This window comes from Triturus cristatus, chromosome 2_1 (assembly GCF_964204655.1).
Source record: "Triturus cristatus chromosome 2_1, aTriCri1.1, whole genome shotgun sequence".
In the NCBI taxonomy this organism is placed as follows: Eukaryota; Metazoa; Chordata; class Amphibia; order Caudata; family Salamandridae; genus Triturus; species Triturus cristatus.
This window is the reverse complement of record NC_140581.1, coordinates 460293534-460319436: the sequence shown is the minus strand read 5'-3', so window position 1 is coordinate 460319436 and position 25903 is coordinate 460293534.

Sequence of the window (25903 nt, the reverse complement as noted above, 5' to 3'; positions counted from 1 at the left end):
TAAGAAAAAAATTAATTCTTTGCACGCTGAAAACGGAAAGCGAATTGTAAGGACCACAGCTCATGTATGTAACTGCCCCCAAGCGGTTCTTATCTACCTATAGGATACTTTCATGCAAGCCATAAATTGGAATAGTGAGATGGGTAATGAAATAACCCCATGTTTCAACCATACGACTGAATCAGTTTCTACTACAGTAAATGTAAACTGTTCTAGTTTTTCAATCTGTAACATATTGTATGTAGCGTCTTTCATGGACATTCATTTTTGTTTGGCCGTCAAATTAAAATGTAAAATGTAAATTAAAATGTATAGTAGTACAATGTTAAATGGTTTCATGGACTCCCATATAGATTTGTGAATACGTCGCGAAGTTACACAGGGTGCCGTGCTGAGTTTCGTGACAGATTTGTAAATCTGGCCACAAACATTACCAGATTGGGCTTCTTAACAGGAGAGTAAGAAAGGGTTGAAAAGAACTGACCACTGAAAAGAGGAATAACAAAATAAAAATGAAAGGAAGATTATAATTTGATAAGTACATCAGTATCACTGAAAAAAGAGTGTGAATATGGCCATTACTGGTTCTTTAGTACGGTGAGTGGTATACCGTTCTTGTACTTAAGATGTGACACTTTGCATAAAAAAGTTTTTATGTGATACTTATTTAAAAATTGAAGAACAGCAAAGAAATTTAACAGGTATGCCAATAACGGTGTACTTTTAAAAAGTATATGTAATGACTGAGTTATGAGTGCATGTAAAATTAAAGAAAGTGTGAAAGTTACTTACATATTATCCAGTCACATAACCAAGGAGGCAATGGTATACTGAGTTACATATGTAGTAAAGTACTGATGCAAATAATCATCAGTTTGTGCATTAACTGTTATATGCATGTATACAGTCAAAATTCAAATTCAAATTTCAAAGCTTTATTCGATATTCTGTATTGAATTCATAAAAGCATACAGATTAAAAAACAGACACACACCAAAAAATCACCAAGATGAAAAACAGGATTAAAAAAACAGTGTTGATACAGATCGAGCATATCGTATTTGATAAAAACAGATATAATAAAAATCATATAAAAACTGATGTGTACATGAGTAAAGTGCATTACATAGACTTTCTGAATTTTATCAGGAGTTTTAAAAAGCTGGATATAGCGTGAGCCACTGAGTGGTTCTCTAGCTGTTGCAATCTCACATAAGCAGCTCTACAAGAGCGGAGGCCCCACTCTTTAAGGATTGGTCTCAAAATACTCCTTCGTGGAACAGAATAAAATTTACAAAATAAGAGACAGTGCAAATTAGATTGGGACGATGAATCATCACAGGGGCAGGTGGGCAAGTCCCTCGACCAATTATTGCAAGATGGAAAAGTAACAATACGGAAGAAAGTACCAAATCTAAAGCGTGTTAGCAACATTCTTGAGAAACAGGTTAGGTCACCAATGAGGTACATTTGCGGCCCAGGTTTGATGGTAATTTCCTGATATGTCAACACAGTGTTTTTTAGTTTTTCTATAGACCATCTTTTGTTAGCTAGATGTTTCATGGCCAGTTGTTTCAATGATTTTCTAGAAATCAATTCCATAGTAGATGGGGTAGAGAAAAACTCGGGATGGCCACACTCAGTCAACAGGTCTTGCATGTGGGACAACCATTTAATATGTCTAACTCCATCCAAGGTGAGACAGTCAATAATTAAGTTGCGGTTAAAAGCTGTCTCCGGGGTGACCCACACCTTGTGCCATAAAAGAATAGGTGCAATTTTAATGGTGTCAGAAATAAAAGGGATACCTAGTTCAATGTGGGTACGATAAGTGGCTGAGGATTTTGGGGCTCCCAGCAGATATCTGAGGTATTGATTTTCAACTAATTGAATAGGTGTTATATTTTCAATACCCCAGACACCCGATCCATAGATGGCCGTGGATGTACCCTTTGCCTGATATAGTGTAATTAGTTCTTTGACTGGTCTTCCACCAAGTTTAGCCGCGAAATTGTGCAGTGCGCTAACCGCTCTCGAGAAGGCTAATTTTCTCGCTTTTACCGCTGTGTGCCAGGTGCATTTCCTGTCAAATGTTATTCCAAGGTAGGGAAATTTATCGGTGGTCTCCAACCTCTTACCCTCAAGGTATATAGAACAGGGTACTTTGTTGGAACCGTGCCCACAGGCCATGATATACGTCTTAGAAGTGTTCACTTTTAGCCCCTTATCATTCATGTAGGTATTACATTTTTTGACAGCTCGCTTAAGCCCCAGCCTAGTTTGCGACATGATAGCCGCGTCGTCGGCATATAGTAGTATGGGGACAGGGTGGCCCTGGGAGGAAGGGAAATCGAAAGGGAATCCCTTGAGGTGCTCGCCAATAGAGTTTATGTATAGAGTAAATAACAGGGGTGCAAGAATGCACCCCTGTCTTACTCCCCTCTTGATGGAAAATTTGTACGAGCACTCACCTTGTTTGCCAAAGCGCACCCTGGCCCCAGCGCCCCTGTATAATTCCTTGATGAAATTTAAAATTGATTGGTCGATGCCCAGGTTCGACAGGGTGGACCAAAGTTGGTTATGATCCACGCAATCGAACGCAGAGCTCAAATCAATAAAAGTAATAAAAAGGTTCCCCTTCCTGGCCTGGGTGTACTTAGAAATTAAAAAATACAAATTTAAGCTCTGCTCTACTGTTCCCATGCCGGTGCGGAAACCATACTGGAGGCTGGATATGATGTTAGCTTCCTCAGCTCACAGTTGGATTCTCCTTAAGACAATGCGACCGGCCACCTTCATTAGTGCGTCAAGAAGGGAAATAGGCCGATAACAGGTTGGATCTTGTCTATTTCCCTTCTTGAATATCGGAACCACTATGGCCTCAGTCCATGTTGGTAATATACCCACTTGGCATGCGCTATTCATGACATTGGTTAAAAGTGGTGCCCAGAGGTCAATTTCGTGTTTAAAAACATCGGATGGTATACCGTCTGGGCCGGGCACCTTTCCTGAGGGACACTCGCTGATTGCCATTTTAACCTTGGCGTAGGTAAACGAAATTCCCAAAGGATAAGCACCCATACAAGGACTTTCCACATTTCCGGAAGTAATGGTAGAAACGGGAGGTACTAATAGGGAAGGGGTTTCGTTATTGTATAGCTGTTCAAAGTGAGTGACCCAGGCTTCACCATTTATGGCGATATCTATCGCAACGGTATTGTTTTTATCACGAAAAACAGGAGCGTTAACCACTTTCCAGAATGCACTAGAGTCCCTATTTTTGGAGGCTAAAATTAAGGCCTGCCATGCTTCTTTTTTTAGTGATTTCTCCCTGTTTTTTATTCCCAGACGATAAAGTTGTCTGGCTTCTCGAATCTCAGGAGGGGATCTAGGAGTAGCGTGGAGGACCGACTTCAAATTTTTTAGTGCAGTGGTACACTTATGATCGAACCAGCCAGAGTGGCAGCTCGATTCCGGGCGATGATATCTGGTCAATAAGTGTTTTAAGGCTAATTGGATTTTTGAAAAAGAATCCAAAATTATTAATGGGTCAACACTGGGGGAGAGGCAGATGAATATTTCCTTCCTCATCTTCGATAACAGTTTAGTTAAAAGGCCCACGGGATCAACCTTGTCCCATTTGAGGGTGTAACCGTTTTTGCGCGCAAGGGTGATCGTGAGTTGGTAAGTGGGGTTAATTTCCTTCCGTATCCGCTCTGGTTCTGCCTTTTTTATGGAGAAAGAAATTGGATAGTGGTCTCCGTGGATGACATCTAACGTCTCCCATGAAGTTATTAAGTGGGCATACATTCTAGAAGAGAGGGTAAAATCAATGATAGAATTACACCCTTTACCATGGAAGGTTGGCTGGAACTGTTGGAGCAGCGAGCATAGCTCATTTATATATGTGAGGTTAAAATAGGACAAAAAATTATTCAGGATGTCACCCTGTCTAGAATGAACAAAGTGACTCGGGTTCTCGTCAGTCGGGATACCGAGGCCGCACAAGCCCTTCGGTCCGTCCTGACAAATATTACAGTTAAAATCGCCCACCCAGACCAGAAAAAACTCTCCACCTATTCTTTCCTTGGTAGAGGAGACATCACTTAGGAGATTGTTTATAACGCTATCCAGGTTGAGAGTGGACACATTGTTATAGAAATTAATTAAAATCATGGTGACAGAATTGCCCCATCTAAGAGTTAAAATCTGATAGTTTTCAGCCAGGAGTTGGTTTAAGACAGTAAGCCCACTCTGTATGCTAAGATATATGCATAGACCCCCACTGTTTCTACCGTGTGAGGAGGGTAGAGCTTGTGAGTGGAAGGTCCGATACCCCAGTAGGTGTGCCGGATCTATGGCCCAAGTTTCCTGCAGACATATGATGGTGTAGTTCTCCACCAAGTCCCGCCAAGACTGTTGGCCAAGTTTATTTAACAGCCCTGCCACCTTCCAGGACAAGAATAAGTATGAGGAGGCAGATGGATTTAGTGCCTTGTGTAGCACAGTATCAGAGGATTCCCCAGCCATGAGAGTGGGAAGGGTAATTGGTTGTAAAGAATCCACCTGTACCCTCATTTCCAGTGGAGGTGGAATTTGTTGAGTTAGTAACCCATTGGGCGTGGGAAAGGACCTTCCTATTTCAATTGGATTGATAACTTCGCTAACTGCGGTGGTAGTATTGAAGCTGTCAGGAGAGGGGTCGTGCCCGCGCCAGTGTTGGTATACATAGATCCCAGGTAGAGGACCGGGTTTCAAAGGGCATGGAGTAACCTTCAGCTGTCAATCCAGGTCCTCGAGGCTTGACAGTGGCTCGAATTGGTTACGTAATGGAATACTCCATAGCTCATTATGATTTATGTGTTGGTAGTTGCCATAATAATGAAAGGGCGGATTATGTGTACGTCTAAGTGAGAAGGGGGGGGGAATGATTATACGGGGTCTCCTTATGCTATTTTGGCTGTCCCAAAAGGGGGATTGTAAAGTATTAGAGCTTTCAGAAATTGGTGGCAAATTGGGATGGGTCAGCAGAGCTTTAGGATAAAAAAAGCTCAAATTGCGGGATGAGATACCACCATCTCCTCTCCCCAGAAACCAGTCAGTGATGTGGGTGACGACTCTATGGTCCCTGAAATTAATTATCACCACGTCCCCCTCAATATCTTTTGGGCGGGGACCTACCCAATTGCATCGTCTGACAGACACTATGTCACCATTTATGTGTGATGGCATGGGGTTCTGTCTTACCCTCAGCCAACCCAGGAACTCCAGTCAGGATAATAACATAATTTGCTGCTTCTGGAGGTAAATCAGTATAAAGTCCGCTATTGTTTTGGGTCATATGCTTTGGGGGTGCCCTCGGCGGTGCTATGTTGTTAGTGTTTGGGATGATTGGGGGACCTATTGTGGTGTTCTCTCTTACAGGGTTTCGAGGCAACTCTGTGCTTACAGGGGCCGGATGGACAAGCCCTGATTTTGGTAGAGGGCGTTTCCCATGGGATGTAGTAGAGATTGGTGGAGAGCGCTGGGGTACTGTTTGATTTATCTGAGCGCTGACTTGTTTTAAGGCCTCTTCATTTGAGTGGGAGACTTCAAGTAATTGGGTCATTTGGTCACCCAGCCTCTTGACTCTCTCTATGAGAGGCAACAGGAGGGTTTTTAGAAGATGTTCCATAACGTCCCTAAACCCTTCTAGAGAAGAACCCTCAGAGAGTGGTTTATAGGGGCCAAAAGGTGTTTCCCTAGGAGGTTGCTTCTTGGGTAAGTTTGTTGATGGTTTAAATATTTTTGCATTTTTACCTGCGTGTGTGTCCCCTCCCCTCTTACGTTTGAACGTTGCCCCCTTTACTCTCTGTGGGAGTTTGTCCTTTGGTTGAAAGTTAAGGCCAGTTTTATTGACCAGAGGTAGCAAAGGGGGGTAAACCTCCCTCAATGAGTTAAAGGAATGATCAAGATTTGTTGTGGTTATAGTGACCCCCTGCAAGGATGGTATTAAAACTGGGCTATCTTGAAGAAGTAGAGGGATCCCTGGATCTTCCATATCGGTATTCACTATACGTAATGTTGGGGGAGTAGTGGATAACTGAATTGAACCCAAGGAGGATTGTTTATTTGAGATCAATTCAATAGAAAGGCCTTTTTCCGCGATGGCAATGTCGCGGTCTATCTTGTTAGTAGCCTTCTTCAGGAATTGATCAATAATGCCTATCAGGCTACCCCCTGTCAGGGACTTCCTTGTTGAGGTTTGACCTTTAGACATCTTACAACGTGATGGTGCAATGGGGTAGTATTAAAAGATGGACCATATGGAATGACAACTATGAAGTGAATTGCTAAAACAGTATCAATGTCACGATCATCAAGAACTGTTTTAAAACAGACAAAGAAAAGTACTTAGCAGCCTCTCTGATATGAAGTCCACCATAAACGGTCGATAGGGGCCGGCCCAACCCGGCCTCCTCTGGCGTCTGAGGGCTTAAGAGGGCCCGCCCTTTGCCCGGGCTTCGCCGCGCGCGATTCCGTGATGCGGGGGCTGCCAGGAATTTAAAGCGCCTCCGTGCGCGGTGTCAGCTGAGTCGTGATTAGAGCAGAGCAGGCTGGGAAATGTTAGCCAGTCATGCAGCTTCTTTTGCCTAAGCTAGGCGTGTTTTGGCCTTAAGACGGGCTACAAAGTCGACTTTAGCAACTGCGTTGATATATTTCAGGGGAATACATATATATATATATATATATATATATATATATATATATATATATATATATATATATTCACAGAAAAAATCATAGGTTTCAGGCACGTTATAGTTAGGAATTAGCATTTAAAAAACTCAGAAATTCACTGAAAAAACCATAGGTTTCAGGGGTGTTATAGTTAGCTGGACTTTTCACTTGTACAAAACCATTGAAATTCCCCTGTTATAGTTATTTCAGCTAACTATAACTCGCGCGCCCGCAATGCACGGCTGATGACTTCACATATTACATCACTCATGACATGGTCAGTGACATCACTCATGACATCACAGGTTCGCCCCATCCCCCTCCTCCCTATCCTCTGTTGTGTGAATCCATGGACTAGCCTCCTCCCTCCTGCCATGCATGGTCTGATGTGCTGTCACTGCCCTCAATTTAGTATGATGTACCAGTCCACTCCTCCTGCCCTCCATTGCCCAATTCTATGCCCCATCATTGACCTCCTGCTTAAACTCTGTGCTTAGCTTGCTGCCCCTATTCTCCTTCCCCCTGCCCTCCGATGTCTTTGTGTATGCCCCTGCTCCATCCTTTTTGCCCACCATGTTCCATGGACCTGCCACTCCTATCTACTCTGAGTGTTCTGTTGAGCTGCCACTCCCCTCCCACCTGCCTAGCATTGTCAGATGACTGTAACCTGTCCCTGCCACCTCCACCCTGCCTGTCCACATGCCATGCCCCTATCCTCTTCCTCCTGTCCTACATGGTCCATTGTACTGCCACACCCTTCTGCCCTCCCTGGTCTGTTGTGCTGCAACTGCTCCTCCTGCCTGCCCCGTGCGGTCTGTTGTGAGGCCCCTTCCCCTGAACTTTCTTGCCTGTGCACAGGTCCTGACCCTCCCTTCTATCCTCCATCGTCCTTTGTGCATGCCCCATGCACCCTTCTTCTTGCCCATCATAGCCATTGTGCTGCCACTAACCCTCCCACTTGCCATGCATGGTCTTCTGTGCTGCCATGGCCCCTCCCACCTTCCCTGTGTGGTCAGTTAGCTGCCCCTGAACCCCTCCCACCTTCCCTCCATGGTCTGTGTGTATGCCATCACAGTCTCACTGTTGCTCTTCATGGTGTGTCTTGCTTCTAGTGCCCATCCTGCCTGACCTCCATGGTTATCTTGCTGCTCCTGCCCTGCCCCCTTGCCCCCAGCCCTCTGTTTACATGTGCAGACCTCTACTCCCTCCCTCCTGGCTTGTCTGTTCCATTGTAATGCCCCTGATCCATCCCTCCTGCCCTTTATGGTCTGTTATGCTGCAGCTTTCTCTCCTGTCTGTCCATTATGGTCCTGCCTCTTGCCCCTCTGTTCTCTGTTGTCAATGTGCATGGTCCTGTCCCCTCCCTCTTGCTTTCTATGGATTGCTGTGCTGCACTCCCATCCCGCATGCCCTGTGTGGTGTATTGTGCTGCTGCAAACCCTGATGCCTGCCCTGCAGGGTCAGTTTGGTGCACCTCTCCATGTCCCTCCTGTCCTCTGTTATCCAAGTCCATGTCCCTACCCCATTTCCTTTCATGATCCAATGTACCATACTTGTGAATATTTTGAACTTGGTAAGAGGGAGATTTTGAAAAAAAACTGGGGTATTGATTTTCCCCTTTGAGTTACATTGAAAAAGAGGAGATTGTAGACAGGAGACAGATAAAATAAAGCCCATTTGAGCTTAAAAACATTGGACGTTTCCTGGCTGAATCGGGTCTGTTGGCATGTATGGTTGTACTACCATTGCCTCTTCCTTCTGCCCACAATGGTCTATTACATTGCCACAGCCTCTCTTGCAAGTCCTGTATTGTTGGTTTGTTGCCCCTGCCCCCCTTTCCACTGCCCTCCATAGTCTGTTGTGCTGCCACGGCCCTTCCTGCCTGCTCAGTGTGGTTAAATTGTTGCCTTTGCACCCTCCTACCTGCCTTCAATTTTCAGAGTCCGTGCCCCTGGCCTCTGCCTCTCAACAGTATCCTAATGAACAACTAGATTGCTAACATTCTATATTTATTACAAAAGTGTGGAACGCCTGACGTCATCTTGATGTAATCAAAACTGTAATACCTAGAGCATTTCCTTTAGAAATTACATATATGAGAGGGTCTTATTGGCATCAAAATTATGGTTAGTGCTCTAAAAGACTAAAATAAGGACATATTTTCTGAGTTTTCAAATAGCGAGAAAGCACTTTTAAATTATTTGTTACCTTTATGTTTTTTTATCCAGTTGACCACTTGATTAAATGTTGCACTTAGGGGAGAGGATGTGGTGTTACTTCCAGAACTGCAGACTTTGCATCTGGGGAACCAGGTTGGAGTTTCTGCTTCAGCTCGACATTCTGTGATTCTGGTCAAATCACTTAGTCTCCCCATGTCTACAACCAAAATGAATTTGTTCTTGTGTGATATAACCAATGCTCATGTAAAGCACTCCAATACCTGACAAGTCTGCACTATATAACACTGCAAAAACACAAAATTATAAGTGTTTTGCACACTTCTGTCATTGGGCTATATTTGGGCTACATCTGGGTGATTTTGGGCTACATTTGGGCTCTTTTGTCTCCGGTGGCCATCTTGGGAGATTTATTTGTTATGAAGTTTCCTAATTTCCTCATGTACTGCAGTCTCCTCAGTAGGAAATGCTTTCATTTTTTTTACTTTGATTCCATCATGAAGGTATTCAGATATGTCACACATTTGCCATAAATTATGAATGTTAGCACTCTAGTTGCTCATTAGATCACTGTAGTAAAACTACTGTTCACCATGGAAGTCTGCTCCTGGTATTAAAAGTGCATGTTTCAGTCTGCATGTCAGAATTTTTCAATGAAATAGAAGAGGATTTGAGAAGTCACTCAAAATGTGCCCTCATTTTCTTTCTTCAGCATTAATCATAATTTCTATGGCAAAATGAACCCCCTCATTGTGTTCCTTTTTAAATTAAATGTTTTAAGTGTTACCAGTTTATTCCAATCAAGATGGCTTCAGGTGTGCCATACTTTTGTCATAATGAAGACAGTAAGCGCTCTAGTTGTTTTTAAGAACACTCTGGGACATTCTGTCATTGGGCTATACTTGGGCTACATCTGGGTGATATTTGGGCTACATTTGGGCTCTTTTGTCTCTGGTGGCCATCTTGGCAGACTTATTTGTTATGAAGTTTCCTAATTTCCTCATTTACTGCAGTCTCCTCAGTAGGAAATACTTTCAGTTTTTTACTTTGATTCCAAAGGCATTCAGATGTGTCACACATTTGCCATAAATTCAGAATGTTAGCACTCTTTTTGCTCATTAGATCACTGTAGTAAAGCTACTGCTCACCAGGGAAAACTGCTGCTGGTATTGAAAGTGCATGTTTCAGTCTGCATGTCAGAATTTTTTAATGAAATAGAAGAGGATTTGAGAAGTCACTCAAAATGTGCCCTAACTTTTCTTTCTGCAGCACTAATCATACTTTTTATGGAAAAATGAACCCCCTCATGTTGTTCCTTTTTAAATTATATGTTTTAAGAGTTACCACTTTAATCCAAGCAAGATGGCTTCAGGTGTGCCATACGTTTATCATAAGTAGGACTGTTAGCGCTCTAGTTGTTCTTTGGAACACTCTGGGAAGCTGCAGTAGAACACAAAGGAATCAACTGACAGTCTCTGCCCTTGTTGGATGTACATGTTTTACTGAGAATGTCAGACTTCATTCTCACATGACTGAGAAAGATAATGTGAATTTATAGAAAATAAGCTCTCAGTTTAGCTTATAGATCACCTTCCAAACCTCTGTGGGAAAAGCATGAGAAAATATTTTTCTCTCAATCATGATATCCCAGCAGAAGGCTTTTTCACATGGTGAAATCACCTTAGAACATACCACAATTCTAAAGTCTTAAAACCTTCTATTAACTGCAATGCTTTTTAATGAGGTGCAATCATGTATATTGGTCCCAAGATGGCTGCCAACACTTCTTGGATGAAGTGCTGACAGCCAATCAGATCTCAGGATGAGATGTGTTGTTAGGCTCCGCCCACATATATATATGATTTTACTTTTGCTTTTCTCAGGAACTACTGAACAGATTGACACCAGACCTGCAAAAGGCACATCCCTGACCTGAGGACTACCTCTCTGCCAAATTTCAAGTAATTCTGTTCAGCCGTTCGGGCTGTACCTTGGACTAAAGGTCCCTATGGAAAATTGCATGGGGAAAACGCGTTTTGGAACCCCCTTTTTTCTCAGCCCCCGCTTGACGAATCCCCCCAAGACTTTCAGGGTAGGAGCGGAGCGGAGCGCCCCACCTATTTTGAAAATTTCGCGAGGATTGGTCAACCGGCGCCAAAGTTATTCCAAATAGATTGTTGCGGATTTCCTATGGAAACACGGTCCTAACTATAACTATCTACTGGCGACCGCCAATAGATAATATATATATATATATTCACTGAAAAAACCATAGGTTTCACACACGTTATAGTTAGGAAATAGCATTTAAAAAACCTTGCTAATTCACTGAAAAAACCATAGGTTTCACACATGTTATAGTTAGCTGGACATTTTACTGATAAAAAACCAATGAAATTCCCCCGTTATAGTTACTGTAGGCAACTATAACTCACGCGACCGCAATCCTCTGCTGATGCTAATACTGTATTTAGACACTTATTTGCCCATATCTTCTTCCATTAAATTTTAGCTATACATATATTACAAATATTTTTTTTTCATAAAGACACATATGTCATCAGCAGAGGATTACGGTCGCGTGAGTTATAGTTGCCTACAGTAACTATAACGGGGGAATTTCATTGGTTTTTTATCAGTAAAATGTCCAGCTAACTATAACATGTGTGAAACCTATGGTTTTTTCAGTGAATTAGCAAGGTTTTTTAAATGCTATTTCCTAACTATAACGTGTGTGAAACCTATGGTTTTTTCAGTGAATTTGTACGGTTTTTTAAATGCTAAGTTACTTTACGCCATTTGTGGCGTGCGCGCCCACTTAACGCAGTTCGTTCCGTGCACGGTTTTTATCAACTTTAATAAGCCCTGTACATTTGGTGGCCTTCGGCCACCAAAAGCACAGGGGGTGAGGTCAATGTGGATAGTGTTTTTTTTATTTCGATTTTGTAATTTCATGTTGCCAAAATTACGTTTTTTTTCTCTATTAATAAGCCCTGCACATTTGGTGGCCTGCGGCCACCAAAAGCACAGGGGGTGGGGTAAGTGTGGATAGTGTTTTTTTTATTTTTATTTTTTTACCGTAAGCGTACGGTAAGCTTACGGTAAGCGTACGGTAAGCGTACGGTAAGCGTACCCCGCGAAATTGCCGAAAAAAAAATAAAACCGTTTTTGCTCTTGGGGGATGTTTGGGGACTCCCTCAACATGACTATGTGGGAGGGAGTTGTCAAAACAGCCCCGTAACATGTTTTTGGCCATCATGTTTGATAAACAACACTCAGTGCGAGAGACAAAATGGCGGACGCCGCTTCCTGGTTTCGGCCGATTCGAATGTTTACTAAGATCTAAGAGCCAATCAGAATCGCGCTCGCGCACGCCACCGTAAGCTTACGGTAAGCGTACGGTAAGCGTACGGTAAGCGTACCGTAAGCGGGCTCAGATATATATATTGATTTAAAGGCTATTTTCTCAGAATCTACTGAACAGATTTACACCAAACCTACAAAAGGCACTTCCTTGACCTAGGGACTACCTCTCTGCCAAATTTCTAGTAATTCTGTTCAGCCGTTCGGGCTGTAGCTCGTTCTAAAGGTCCTATGGAAAAATGCATGGGAAAAACGCGTTTTGGGACCCCCCTTTTATCTCAGCCCCCGCTTGACGAATCCCCCCGAGACTTTCAGGGTAGGAGCGGAGCGTAGCGCCCCACCTATTTTGAGAAATTCGCGAGGATTCGTCGACCGGCGCCAAAGTTATTCAAAATAGAATGTTGAGGTTTTCCTATGGAAACGTGGTCCTAACTATAACTACCTACTGGCGACCGCCAGTAGGTAATATATATATATATATATATATATATATATATATATTTTTTTTTTATTTTATTTCGTGATATTTCGTGTCCTTTTTTCGTATCCCCCCTCCGCTTCTAGTAACCCCCTTGATTCCCAATGTCGCCCCTACAATCCTCCGTACCTTAAACTATATTCCTCTCAAAGTTCTCTGTTAAGCTCCGGAGGTCTCTCTTCCAGTTGAGCCCCCTGCAGACTAATGCTGTAGCAGCTCTTTTACTTTCAGCGTACTTTTCAAAGTTCCTATCCAGCATAAACGTCCGTCAAAGGACCGAGGAGCTCAGGGATAGACAGACTATCGTCCGGATGCCCTCAGCCGCCCGCTGCAATTGGACCGCACACAGAAAGCCGCAGGAAGTCAGCAAAGTGGCCGCAGAAGGATTGCCTCACCGTTTGGGAAGCAGTCACCCGCCTCCGCCTCGCCTCCTCGCTTCCTCGAACAGACCAGTCGAAAATAGGGAAGCTAGAGAAACAGAGGCCACCACCTGCCTCCTCTAGCAGCGCTCAGCTCCCAAGGATGCCACACCTCCTCGACACAAGTACAGGAGCACGGAAGATAGGGAATTCAATCCGGGCGCCTCGCCTCGCCTCGCCAGCGCCCGTGATGTCCAGGACCTTCTTCCCCTCGAGAAGCCGTAAAGATTCACCCGGCAGAAATCACCGAAATCCCTAGAACGCCGCCAGCCAGGTACAGACCGCCATTACTGGGGGTGGGGGTGGAGACTCGCTCGTTTCCACTTCTCCTCAGGTCTCTGTACTGGGCATGAGCATATACAGTCAGTTATACATCCAATTGGACAATGAAACAGTCAAGGCAACAACGAGACATCATCCTGACATCCTGCATTTGAACACTACACGGGCTGTGCCAAAGGCGGCGATGCAGAGCAGGGCGTTCTTACATCCGATCGTGCACGTTAATTAATTATTTTTAAGTTGCCCGCGTTTAACTAAAAGAGCTTTGAACTTATATATTTTTAACAAAGAGACTCGAGGGTCAGAGGGTAGGGGGCTAGAGGGGGTGGGAGTAGCATCCATTTTTAAGCTCATTTTACTGTAAAGATTTTAACTAATTGGACGGTTAATAAATTACTTAGGGCCATATGAATCAACATTGTATTTTGCGAATCCTTAATAGCGAATTTTACTGATTCGCTATTATAGACTCGCAAAATGCAATGTATGTAGGTTTCGCAAATAAAATTATGGATCCTACGCATTCCTTATTTGTGAGTCGCAAATTGCAAGTCACAAATAAGGAATGGCTTCCCATTCATTTCTATGGGCCTGGAGGCCCATAGGAATGAATGGGAATTGCATGCACAATTTGTGAGTACCCAATAGGTACTCGCAAATTCCGCATGCAATTTCAAGGGTGCAAGGCGGCTAAAAAGACACCCTGCTGCACCCCTGAAATATGCATGTGTGCACATTGGCTCACATACATGCCGTAAGGGCATGTATGTACGCCACAGGGAACCTAGAAAATGCAAAAAAAGTGAAGTTTTCTCGGAATTTGCAAATTAACACCAACTTGAAGTTGGTGGTAATTTGTGATTCCTTAAAGTGAGGTTGCACTATTTTTTTGCTTCCAGCATTGGAATCGCAAATTCCGATTCCCTAAATGCATCCACAAAATAGGTAATCTCAAAAATTGTGATTCCCTATTTTGTGAATGCCTTTTGAGTTAATACATCCCATAAGGCTTTTTACTGTTCGCAAATGGGCCAATTCTGCGAATTGGCCCGTTTGTAAATGGTAAAACAATTGATTCATCAGTCCCTTACTTACTTACTTACTTACTACAAGCGTAACTGAATTAATTGGAAAAGTCTGTATCCAGAACTGTGGGACTAGAGAAATGTTTAGGTATTTGCAAGAATTGCAGAGTATTTTTGTGCAGAAATGTAAATGTTGAGGAAGAATAAGGCAATGATGCTATGGCTAAAGTGATTGATTTCATTAACTTTCCAAATAGGAATGGGGTTGAATACTTAGCTATTAGAAATGGGGGTCTCTAGTTGGCAGTGGTATGCACCCTATCCAAGTAGGGACCCTTCTTTCTAGTCAGGGTAAGGGGATTACACAGCTAAGATAACCCCCTTGGTAGCTTGGCACGAAGTCAGGCTTATCTCAGAGGCAATGTGTAAAGTATTTGTACATAACACACACAGTAACAAAGTGAAAACACTACAAGTGGACACCACACCGGTTTAGAAAAATAAAGTATCTTGATCTAACCAAACAAGACCAAAACGACAAAAACCCAACATACACAGCTCATAATATGACTTATAAAGAGGTTTTAGCAATTCTATCCATAGAACTCTATGGATGGGTGATTTTTACACAAAGTACCTCAAATGGTTTAAAATCCACAAGGCAAAACAGCCGCAGAGGAGGGAAGCATCAGACACACAGTGATGCATCAGTTCCTGAGTCCTTGGTGAGGCGATGCAACAGTTCTGCTGCACTCAGGAGAAGTGATGCATCGATTCTGGTCTGAGGATGTTGCATCAGAACAACTAGTTGCACAGGTACGATGCATTGACCACCGGTGGTGATGCGTCGGTGCTGAGGGCTGCACAGCGAGACTTTGCGGGGTTTTGCGTCATCCACAATCAGTTCCAAGAGGCTTGCAGCTGTGTGGTGGGACTCGGTGAGGCTTCGCGTCATCCGGCGTCAGTTCAGAGAGGTTCTCACTGGTTCGGTGGTGCTTGGCGAGGCCTTGCGTTGTCCGGCATCATCCCATAGAGGTTTTGCAAGGCTTTGCATTGCTTTGCACCAGTTCTAACAGAGATCAGTCACAGAACCCACTTTTGAGGTCCTTTGACTGGAGGTAGGCACCTCAGGCAAGGATAGGACTCACAGATGGCAGAGTCCAGCAGCACCAGTAGAGGTTCAGGAAGTCTTTTGTGTCCCTGAGATTTTTTAACAGGAGGCAAGCACACACAAACCTGTGGAGAAACTTCACAAGATGGAAACATACCAAATTCCAGTCCTTTGTCTTCTAAAACAGCAGAAGCAGCAACTGCAGGTTAAACCTGGTAAGAAACACACAGCAAAGGGGCAGTACTCCTCATCACATTTTTCAGCTCTTCTCCTTGGCACAGGTTCCTCTTGATCCAAAAGTGTTCTAAAGTTCTGGGGTCAGAGCCCGACTACTTTTAGTACTTATAACCTTTGAAGTCAGCACATCTCAAAGAAAAGTCTTAAAGTCGTTCTGGCTCACCAGAATCAGTTCTGTCCTGCTCCGGCCAGGCACACTGCAGGAGCAGGAGACAGCATTGTAAAAGGCAGCCACAAACTATTCAGGTGTTAGTGATAACTCCTCCCACCACTCTAGCACAAGAAGACTTATCATGTGTGTGACTGTCTACAGTGAATGACCAAATCCTGTCAGCTACAAGCCAGATGATTCCATAGGCAGGCAAAGGTGCAGGATAGTTAAACAAGAAATTGCCCACTTTCTAAAAATGTCATTTCATAACAAACAATTTAAAAACCAACTTCACTAAAATATATATTTTTTACATTCTGAGTTCAATTAACCTAAACTCCAAACCTCTATCCCTTCCCAATTGAAAGTTATACTTGGAAGAGGTTACAAGATAGCTCCAATGATAGCCTATGGGAGAGCTAGTCCTTACTATAATGAAAAATTATATGGCAGTATTTTACTATCCGGATATGCAAAACACACCAGTACATGTCCTTCCTTTCACAATCACTGCACCCTGCCCATGGGGGTACCTTGGGCCTACCTTAGTGTTGCCTTACATGTAGTAAAAGGGAAGGTTTAGGGCCTGGCAAGTGGGTGCACTTGCAAGGTCGGCATGGCAGTTAAAAACTGCGTGTGCAGGCACTGCAGTGGCAGGTCTGAGACAAGTTTACAAGGCTACTGATGTGGGTGGCACAACTAGTGCTGCAGGCCCGCTAGTAGCATTTGATTTACAGGCCCTGGGCACCCACAGTGCAATTTACTAGGGACTTATCACTAAATCAAATATGCCAATCATGGATAACCACTCATAATCACAATTTACACATTTTATTTTATATGTTTTTTAATGTAAAAGGCGTGTATATTCGTCAGCATCTGTTTTCAGTTTCTCTAGCATACACTGTGACTATCCAGTGTAGATACAGATTTTATTAATAATGGTAGTGCTGTATTTAAGGAAGGTATGTCATATGTAGCATTATCTCGAATTAGAATATTGTCCGGTTTGCTTTTGGCTGAATTTGAGGATAGCAAAGTAAGTGCTGATGCAAGTTGTGTCAAAGAGTACAAATTAGTTAAGCAGTGCATTAACTCTTCATTTAGGAGCATATGCACAAATAAAGGAGATATTTATGGAAAACGGATAGTCTTTTCAAAGCAAATGCTTAAAAAGGATTCTTTGGATGTTGCTGAAAAGAAGGAAAAGGAGAATACGGAATCTGTTAAGTAGAAAAAAGTTAAGAATGAGGGAGATATTTTGAGTTACCAGTTGTAAAACACTTCTGATATAAACTGATGTGCAAATGTTGTTCTTAATGTACTCATTAATTTACCACATTTTATAAATGCAAATGAACAGAAACCATAAAAGAGATTATGTTCGGCACTGTGTGATTTGCTGTAATGTTTACATAGTGATAGGACTGAAATACATTGTGCTGCAAGCATTCGAGATCTAGTAGATATATGTAGTGGATCAATACAATTTACTCAGAACACTCAACAAGATGCACCGGAATTTATATAGGCTATTCTGGGAGTTTTAGAAGAAGAAATAAGTATTGAAGGCTTTTTTGGGCTGAGTTACTCATGGAACCATGAGTATGAAGATTGCTCTCTCACACGAAGTGCTCAAATTGAATCAGAGCGATTTCCTTATTTAAAACTACTGGATTGCAAATTGGTGCCTTTTGACAGATTGATCAAAAAAGCTAACCAAAACAATTCCTGCCCAAATTGCCGATCAGATGTTATTTCAACATTACATGTGTAAAGAAGTAGACAATAACTTATATTAATTCTATTTCGATGCTGAGCAGATGGAAGTAAATTGGAAACAGAAATTACAAACTTCAAAGATGGACAAATATCAATTTTTGGAAGAATTAACTTAGTATGGGTTATCATCTTTCATGAAGGACTTAGTGTAACATCTGGACACGATACTGTCTATTTAAAGAGTGAAACTGGAGGGTGCGCATGTAATAACAGCAACCTTAAATTCAAACAAAAACAAAACTGCCTTTCAAGCTACCAAATTCCTATCTTTTGTTTGATCAACCAAAGTTCTAAGGAGGATTTCTGTTAAACAAGTTGTATACAGTATTTGCTCTACCTGGCTCACCATTGTTTATGACACCATTCGACCTACAGAGGTGATGTCTTCATAAGGGTCTCCATAATTCCAGTGTCCTTTAAATCTATTAGCAGTATTGTACCACTTTTAATAATAAAGCAGTTTTTTTTATATATGTTTGTTTAGATTAGTTAATCAACTAAAGGTAAAGCAAATGATTAAATAATTGTAATGAATTCAATGCATAGTGTTGCTTATTTGTAGTCACATACTGTGCATTTCTAGTTTTTTTCTCCTAAAATCCATATGATTTTTTTTACCCCACTGTCAAGGATAAATCTTTATAGATTACATTGTTTATGGTAACAATAAACAAGCATTGGCACAGCCAATAGGTCTAGCCTTTGGGACAATATAAGTGGTTAGCCAGGCAGCATAGAAGCTGCGAGTTTAAAAATATTACAAAGAACACTCTGAGTATTGCTAGGTGTGTGCAGGCAGGAGAGAGGTGTGGGGAACGAGAAGGGGTGGCAGGGAGTGCAAGGGGGAGGGCAGGGGAAGGAGCAGGGGAAGATGGGGATAGAGGAAGGGAAATGTATTGGTACTGAGGAGGGGGAGAATGGGGAGGGGAACAGAAGGCTGAGGAGAGAGGAAGTGGGGGGAGAGAGGGACAGAAAATGAAGATGCGCGGCAGGGAGCTGAGAGGACGGGGCAGAGGAGAGAAGGGAGTGTGTATGGGGATGGGGTAGTGGTGAAATTGGTGTGATCCTGCAGGCACTTCTAGCTGCTGCGTCCCGCGGGTCACAGGGGGGCTCCCAAGTGATGGGCACAGAGGACGCCAAGCCTCTCAAGTGATGCCTTATTTCCACAACCGCCATTAATAGCCCGAGGGCATAAGCCCTGCCTCCCAGGCCCCTCTGACGGGTGTTTGGCCTCTCGGAATGGTAAATGAATAATAACGTTTTTTAAAATGCCACCGCCACCTTTGAATGCATTTTCTTAAAGCACAAGAAAATGCATTCAAAGATGATTGTAGCTGATTCATTAGGAAAATCCATTTCCCACAGATCTAAGTGAAAAAAAACAACAAAAGACGTTGCCTTGTACACTGTACTACTCTAATGGACCCAGCTATATGTTAGTCTGGCCTCTCACACAGTGTGGTTGTACCTGTGCCACACCACACATACACATACGTGCGAGCCCAGCATGTCTCCCTTTGGCCATTCAAAAAGCTGAACATATAACAGAGCAGCATGGGTGCGCATAGACGTCAAGGTGACACATCTCTCTCACATACACCAGAGTATACCTTGTCTGTCTCTCACACACCCTCGGGTAAGCTCCACCACTCCAACACATTTTCTTAATTGAACTGTTGCGGCTCATTATAACCATTGAAAACCACAATTCCATGCTTCACTTCTTGGCGTTTTAATTTTAAATACATGTTTAACAGATGACTGGGGCATGCGAGGACAGCTGGGAAGCACATGGGCGTATATGGTATACAATAAGGAAACGAGTATCAGGCAGAGGTGAGTGTCAGGGAACCGCACCGGGATGAACTGTAGTAAGTGGGGCCAGCGGCTCAGCACACACGTGGCATCTGGGCAGCGCTCGGACTAGAGTGCAAGACAAGCAATGGGAATGGCCCGGCCAGCTCTTTCCAAGCAATGGCATACAATAAGGAAAAGAGAGCAATGGGCAGAGGCGAGTGTCAGGGCACCGCACCGGGATGAACTGTAGTAAGTGGGGCCAGCGGCTCTGTGCACACGTGGCGTCTAGGCAGCGCTGAAACTAGAGTGCAAGACAAGCAATGGGAATGGCCCAGTCAGCTCTTTCCAAGCACTTGTGCTTGTGGCAGCAGGAGTGAGCAGAAGCGTGCACGGGCACGCTAATTGGAACAAATGGCCCATGCGTGCTGCTGCTCGCTCCCCCAGGGTGGATGCCGCCACAAGCACAAGTGCTTGGAAAGAGCTGACCGATTCCAAAAGACCTAAAAAGGGAAAAATGCTTTAATGTAATGTAAGATACAATTTCAGCATAAGAGATGTCTACTATTGTGTTTATAATATAAACTTATGTAGTGCAGAAATTAAAAGTGTATTATGTAATTTTGTAAAATGTAATACTAACTTATATTTATGTTCCTTTTCTTTTTATACACATGAATGGCACCATCTCTAGGAGTAATGTAATTTCCTAATGTCTTTTGTCTGTGTTGTTCAACAAACTTACATTGTCAGGGTAAACACCAAGGCAGAGAGTGATATAGCCACTAAGAAATCCAGACACACAATGATACAGCCACTCACATACCCGGTCACATATTGTATATGTACTCACACACCCACTCACTCACCCATACAGTCACTTATGCACCAACTCACTTACCTATAAAGCTACTAACACATGTACTCACTCACCCATACAGCTACTCACATACACCCTCACTCACCCATACAGCTATTCATACACCCACTCACTCACCCACAGAGCTACTCATGTACCCTCTCACTCATCCACACAGCCACTCACATACATATCTACTCACCCATACAGCCACTCATATATCCTCTCACTCACCCATATGGCTACTCACACATTCACTCACTCACCCATACAGCCACTAACATACACATTCACTCACCATATAGCCACTCATGGAACCACTCACCCAGTGAGCCACTCATACACCACTCTCACATCCATACAGCCACATACACACATATATACTCATCCATACTGGCACTCACACACCCAATCACTCACCCATACAGCTACTCATTCACCCTCTCATTCAACCATACAGACACTCACATATCAACTCACTCACCCATATAGCTCATCACAGAAGTACACACTCATCCATACAGCCATTCATGCATGCACTCATTCATCCATACAGACACTCACATGCCCACTCATTCACCCATACAGCCACTCACATATCCACTCACTCACCCATGCAGCCACTCACACACCCACTCATTCACCTATACAGCAATTCACACAGTCACTCACTCACCCACATACCATCTCACAGACCCCCTCAATCAGTCATACAGACACTCACACCATCACTCACTTGCCCATACAACCTCTCACACAACCACTCACTCACCCATAAACCCACTCACACAGCCACGTACCTACCCATACTGCCAGTCACACACTCATAGATCTACTCATGCACCTACTCACTCATCCATACAGCCATTGGCACACCCACTCAATAATCCATAAAGCCACTCATACATGCACTCATTCACACATACTGATTTGCATATGGCCATGTCTGAACTGGGGTGGCGTAGTGGGCAAAAGAACGATGGATTTAACCCAGATCTCTTTACTGGGGGAGAATGTCTGCATTGTCAGCATTCCGTCCATCATTTGTTTGTTGTAACGCTTTTCGCCCTAAGTGGGATGGGTATTCCCAGACGTGGGACCCGTGCTCACTACGCCACTGGAGTCAAGCTATCCTGGCTGATGACGGCTGATAGCCAGAAACCGGTCCTAGGATGCTTGATTCCCAAACACACAGCCAGTCACCCACCCCTACATCTACTCACGTAGCCACTCTCTCACCCATACAGCCACTGGTACACCTCCTCACTCATCCATACAGCCACTCACACACCAACTCACTCACCCATACAGGCACTCACACTGTCATTAATTCATCCATACACCCATTCACACAGCCACTCACTCAGCTGTACAGCCACTCACGCAGTCACTCACTCACCCGTGCTCACTACGCCACTGGAGTCAAGCTATCCTGGCTGATGACGGCTGATAGCCAGAAACCGGTCCTAGGATGCTTGATTCCGGTCCAGGGAAGACATGGCTTGGCAGTTCGGGCTGGACTGTTCCCATGAGGCACAGGGTCAAGACTGATTTGCATATGGCCATGTCTAAACTGGGGTGGCGTAGTGGGCAAAAGAACGATGGATTTAACCCAGATCTCTTGACTGGGGGAGAATGTCTGCATTGTCAGCATTCCGTCCATCAATTGTTTGTTGTAACGCTTTTCGCCCTAACTGGGATGGGTATTCCCAGACGTGGGACCCGTGCTCACTACGCCACTGGAGTCAAGCTATCCTGGCTGATGACGGCTGTTAGCCAGAAACCGGTCCTAGGATGCTTGATTCCGGTCCAGGGAAGACATGGCTTGGCAGTTCGGGCTGGACTGTTCCCATGAGGCACAGGGTCAAGACTGATTTGCATATGGCCATGTCTAAACTGGGGTGGCGTAGTGGGCAAAAGAACGATGGATTTAACCCAGATCTCTTGACTGGGGGAGAATGTCTACATTGTCAGCATTCCGTCCATCATTTGTTTGTTGTAACTCATTCACACATACAGCCATTCGAACACTCATTCACTCGCACATACAGGCACTCAAAGTCACTAACTCATCCAAATACCTACTCATATACTCACCAATACAGTCACCTACACATTAACTCATTTACCCATACAGTTACTCACACAGCCACTCACAGTAACTCACTCACCCATGTACCCAAACACACAGCCAGTCACCCACCCCTACATCTACTCACGTAGCCACTCTCTCACCCATACAGCCACTGGTACACCTCCTCACTCATCCATACAGCCACTCACACACCAACTCACTCACCCATACAGGCACTCACACTGTCATTAATTCATCCATACACCCATTCACACAGCCACTCACTCAGCTGTACAGCCACTCACGCAGTCACTCACTCACCCATACAACCTCTCACACAATCACTCACTTACCCATAAACCCACACAATCTATGAAACAGTCACTCATAGAGTCACTCACTCACCCATACAACACCTCATACAATCACTCACTCACCCATAAACCCACTCAAACAGCCACTCATCCACGCACACAGCCACTCGTGCACCCACTCATTCTCCCCTAGATCCACTCACACACCCATACATTCACCCTTACAGCCGCTCATATTGTACTCACTCAACCATACATCCTCTCACACTTACTCACACTCACTCATACTGCCACTCACATACCCACTCACTCGCTCACTCTCTCACCCATACAGCCGTTCACACACCCATTAACTCACCCATACAGCTATTCACACATGCACTCACTCACCCATGCAGATACTCACACATGCTCTCATTCAGCCATATAGAGACTCACACACCCACTCACTCACTCACCCATACACCCACTCACATACACATTTAGTCACCCACACAGGTACTCATGCACCCTCTCACTCACCTATACAGCCACTCATACACCCTTTCACTCACCCATACAGCCACTCGTACACTTACTCACTAACCCATACTGAACTTTCACACACCCACTCACATACCCACACAGCTACTCATACACACACATACTCACCCATACAGCCATTCACATATGCACTCACTCACCCATACATGCATTTGCATGCTCACTCACTCACCCATACAACTACTCACACACCCAGTCACTCCTCCATACATCTAATCACACACCCACTCACTCATCCATATAGGCACTCACACAGTCACTCACTCACCCATTTGACCTCTCACATAATCATCAACTCATCCATTAACCCACTCACACAGCCAGTCACCCACCCATACAGCTGCTCACATACCCACTCACTCAAACTGCCACTCACATACCCAGTCATTCACCCATAATGCTACTCATGCTTGCAGTCACTCACCCATACAGTCACTCATACACCCAACCATAGTCACTCACCCACCGACTCACTCACCCATACAGCTACTAACACACCCACTCACTCACTCACCCATACAGGTACTCACACAGTAAGTCACTCATTCGTATACTCACTCACTCACCCACAACCACTCACACAGTCAGTCACTCACCCATACACCCATTCATATGCCCACTCCCTCAGCCATACAGCCACTCACACAGTCACTCACTTGCCCATACAACCTCTCACACAATCACTCACTCAGCCATGTACCCACTCACACAGCCACTCACCCACCCATGCAGTCATTCATGTACCCACTCACTCACCCATAGAGCCATGTAGTCATTCATCCATACAGTCACTCATACTTGCAATCACTCACCTATAGAGCCACTGACACACCCATCACTCATCCATAAAACTACTCACACACTGACTAGCTCACCAATACAGCCACTCACATACCCTCTTACTCACCCAGATACAATGACTCAAACACTCAATTAAACAAACAAATAAATAGACATATGCTAACGGGTGTTTACAATGACGTACAAACAAAAAAGATACAGGTATTCTTTCTTTAAACCAGAAAAGAACATTTTTTAAACCTGTTTTTGGGGCTGTTTCAGAAAATGTTTTTGGGTGTCTTTTTTCATTTTTAAAATGGCAACTGAAAAATAGTATTAAAAATCTACATGAAAATAATTTGGGCAATAGGTTCAAATGTGGCACCTCTTTGCTTCTAGAATGCAGAATGAGACTGCTCACCCACAGACAATACTTTGCAATGCTTTATTAATTATAGTGATTTCAGATGGCTGCAATGTTTTATTAATTAGAGAGATGTAATCTTTATTGTTTAGTTAATCAAAACCATAACAATTTTACTGCGTATGTCAACTTTGATTTAAAACAGACATATAAAATTAATTCATCAACCTAATATATCACAATGTAATGCAAAATTGTTATGGTTTTAATTAACTAAACAATAAAGATTACATCTCAGTTTAATTAATTATTATTATTTCATATGGATTATGGTTACTGAAGTCAGGTATAAAGTGATGCACTATAATCCATGCTGCGGTCTTTAATTATGGTAACATTGATAACGCCAAAAGGCCTGCTTGATTTAAAGTGACACGCTCCTATATGGTTATGTGTTATATGGTATGGGAGAGGAATACTGCCATACTGGGGTCATGACCCTTTAGGTGTCAAATCTAATGTCATCAAAGGTATTTCCACCTGCCTTATGTATATTTGTACATTAGTGTGTAGTATTAGGTAGTCTGTGTGTAACAAAAGTATTTTTCATTTTACAAAGAAAAAGCACAGACTGGGCAATCATTTATTAAGGGATATTAATGTGTGCCAGTGAATGGTGATTAATAGCCCACAACACCTCCCCTGAGTAGACCTTAGACTGCTCTGCTAAACTACCCTGAGAGAGTCAAGCGCAATGCTTGGTTCCCAGTGAGGAGGTAATTGTGGACCTATTACTTATGCAGGCCGCACAGCCACTACAACTAACGACCTGTTTCCTTACACAATCCATTCAACCTATTGGCTCCACTATCACATACTATGAACCAGTATACAAATTCAGCACAACTGTCCATTACCCCTTAAATGAGTCCAAATGACGAAACATGAGTTGGCAAGTGGCTGTGTGTTTCCACCTATTGTTAAGGGGCTCTCCAAAACATCAATAATCTTAAAGAAATTCGAAAAGTTAAAAGGATCGAAAGACTATAGACTCTTTTTGTGAATTATTACTCTATGTAATGGATTATTTTGCTTCCATTGCCTTTGTACTAAATTTCAGAATGTTTTTTTTTAAAACTCCTATAGGATGTGTTGGTAGCCAGATGTCACAATTGTCCAAACACAACCTTAAAATTTACCAAGGCAAACCTAATATATGTATTATATAGGCTTAGGCGGTGAACTCCACTCCGTTCATGGAGTTTGCGGGATATTCTGCACTCCGCCATCTGCCGGGTTGCAAAAAACTCTGCTCTGCAAGTTTTTTCCTTGTTTACCAAAGATAAGTTGACAAGTGAAGCGAGGAAAATCTAGGAAATGCTAGAACACCTGCGAGCGAGATTTGCTTAATGCGGGCGGTCGCAGAAGGA